Here is a 3366-nt window from a genome sequence, read left to right on the forward strand (position 1 = left end):
GCGTGCCCAGGGGTAGGCGCGCCCCCACCCTCGTGGGCCCCTCGCCGCTCGACCGACGTACTTCTTCCTCCTATATATACCCATATACCCCGAAAACATCCAGGAGCACCACGAAACCCTATTTCCACTGCAGCAACCTTCTGTACCCGTGAGATCCCATCTTGGGACCTTTTTCGGCGCTCTGTCGGAGGGGGAATCAATCACGGAGGGCTTCTACATCAACACCATAGCCTCTCCGATGATGTGTGAGTAGTTTACCATAGACCTTCGGGTCCATAGTTATTAGCTAGATGGCTTCTTCTCTCTCTTTGGATCTCAATACAAAGTTCTCCTCGATTCTCTTGGAGATCTATTAGATGTAATTCTTTTTGCGGTGTGTTTGTCGAGATTCGATGAATTGTGGGTTTATGATCAAGATTATCTATGAACAATATTTGATTCTTCTCTGAAATCTTTGATGCATGATTTAAATATCTTTGCAAGTCTCTTCGAATTATCAGTTTGGTTTGGTCTACTAGATTAATCTTTGTTGCAATGGGAGAAGTGCTTAGCTTTTGGTGCAATCTTGCGGTGTCCTTTCCCAGTGATAGGAGGGGCAGCAAGGCACGTATTTTTCCATAGAGAATAAAAAGATGGGGTTTATATCATATTGCTTGAGTTTATCCCTCTACATCATGTCATCTTGCCTAATGTGTTACTCTGTTCTTATGAACTAATTACTCTATATGCATGCTGGATAGCGGTCGATGTGTGGAGTAATAGTAGTAGATGCAGAATCGTTTCGGTCTACATGTCGCGAATGTGATGCCTATATGCATGATCATGCCTAGATATTCTCGTAACTATGTGCTTTTCTATCAATTGCTCGACAGTAATTTGTTCATCCATCGTAGAATTTGCTATCTTGAGAGAAGCCACTAGTGAAACCTATGGCCCCCGGGTCTATCTTCCATCATATTATTTTCCTATCAACTTGCTATATCTATTTTGCAATCTTTATTTTCCAATATCTACAACAAAAATACCAAAAGTATTTATCTTATTATTTTTATCAGATCTCACTTTCATAAGTGGCCGTGAAGGGATTGACAACCCCTTTATCGCGTTGGTTGCGAGGTCCTTGTTTGTTTGTGCAGGTACGAGGGACTTGCGTGTATTCTCCTACTGGATTGATACCTTGGTTCTCAAAAACTGAGGGAAATACTTACCCTACTGTGCTGCATCACCCTTTCCTCTTCAAGGGAAAACCAACGCAAGCTTAAGAGGTAGCACTCGCCCAGCCGGAGATCTGATCCATCTGGCTATGGACGATCGCATGCATGCGCATGTAAGAGTCCTCGCCTACCCGCGAGACATTTTCCCAGGCTGCCGTGGCATGGGAGGACATCTCTACTGCATTCGCGGTGCGGCGGGACATCTCTTCTGCTTCCGCTGCGCGGCCGGACCAGTCTGCCGCATCGATGGTGTGGCGGGACCTGCGTGCTGCTTCGGTGGCCCGGTGGGACCTCTGTGCTGCTACGGCCGCGCGGCGGGACATGCCGACTACGTTCGCGGCGAGGTGGGACATCTCTCATGCTTCCGCTTCCATGCTCGCGTCTCGCTGGTGGCAATCACTTGACCCAGAACTCACGCTGGCCATGCTAGACGCAAAGGGAACAACGATGAATGACTTTATTTTTGTGGGTGAGGAGTTGAGGATGAATGTGCAGTCATCTTGGAGTAGTAGTATTTATAACCGAGTAGTAATACGCTCCTAAGTGGGAAACCGTTTAGGTTTTGATCGGTGCGAACAGGTTTGCAATTTGGAATGTGACGGGACGCACGCTCAAAATTTACTGACAGTTATAAGTGCGGCACTATTCCCGGAAGGCGTAACGTGGGCACGTATGCATTCTTGGATGCGTACGTGGCATTTGCACCATATTGTGCACTGCAATAGGCAATGTCAGCACACGTCTTGTTCCAACAACCATGCGCGCTCGTTATTACCATCGTGCACGCTTCTTTTAATTAGAATGTGTGTGCCCGTCTAGCGCACACACGTTGATCTATCTAATTGTTTCAGTTTGTTGTGGCTAATCGCAAACAGTTCATCCATGTGAAGTGCATGCCATCAATCGCAGACACTTTGATCTGGCTGACCCATTTTTGTTCTGTTGCCTAATCGCAAACAGTTAATCCTTCTAAAGCGTATGCCCTCAATCGCACACACCATGATCTGGCTGACCATTTCTTTTGTGTTGCCTAATCACAAAAAGTTCATCCGAGTGAACCGTATGTTGTATATCGCACACGCCTTCATCAGGCTGCCTGTTTCTTTTGTTCCGCCTCATCGCAAACAGTTCATTGGACTGAACTGTATTCCCTGCATCGCACACGCAACTAAAATCTGAACCGTGTTTGATGGCTCCGCCATCGGAAATGTTTTGGACCTGTTTTGACGGTTCTTTTACACCACCGTTTGCGATTATTGCATCGCACACAGTTTCGTCGAAGGGTCTCCGATCGTAGTGTCGCGTTAGCAGCATCCTGTAGTAGTGAGTGGGAATTTTTCATTGTATAACTTGGCTTGTATAATCGAATGATGGGCTTGCCCAATTGCCCTAGGTCTTCATGAGCAAGCAAGTTGTATGCACACCCACTTAGTTTTCTTTTGAGCTTTCATACACTTATAGCTCTAGTGCATCTGTTCATGGCAATCCCTTCTCCTTGCATTGCCATCTATTGATGGGCATCTCCATAGCCTGTTGATGAACCTCCAACATCATATTCTATTCCACCCATAGTGCTATATCCATGGCTCACGCTCATGTATTGCATCAGAGTTGAAAAAGCTGGAGCGCGTTAAAAGTGTGAACCAATTGCTTGGCTTGTCATCAGGGTTGTGCATGATAAAGACTTTGTGTTAAGAAGATAGAGCATGACAAGTCTATATAATTTTGTAGGGATAACTTTCTTTACCCATGATATTATGAAAAAACATGATTGCTTTTTGGTATGCTTGAAGTGTTATTGTTTTTATACCAATGTTAAACTTTTGTTTTGAATCTTACGAATCTGAATATTCATGCCACATAAAGAAAATATTACATGATAAACATGTTAGCACTATTGCAGGATGCTGCTAACGTGACACTACGATCAGAGACCCTTTGACGAAACTATGTGTGATGCATTAATCACAAACGATGATGTAAAAACCGTCAAAAAAGATGCAAAACATTTGCGATGAAGGATACATCAAACACGGTTACGATTTTAGTTGCAATGCGGGGCATATGGTTCAGTTCAACGAATTGTTTGTGATGAGGCAGAACAAAAGAAATGGGCAGCCAGATGGAGGTGTGTGCGATATACGACATACAG

The sequence above is a fragment of the Triticum aestivum genome, chromosome 4A (assembly GCF_018294505.1).
Source record: "Triticum aestivum cultivar Chinese Spring chromosome 4A, IWGSC CS RefSeq v2.1, whole genome shotgun sequence".
NCBI classification, from domain to species: Eukaryota; Viridiplantae; Streptophyta; class Magnoliopsida; order Poales; family Poaceae; genus Triticum; species Triticum aestivum.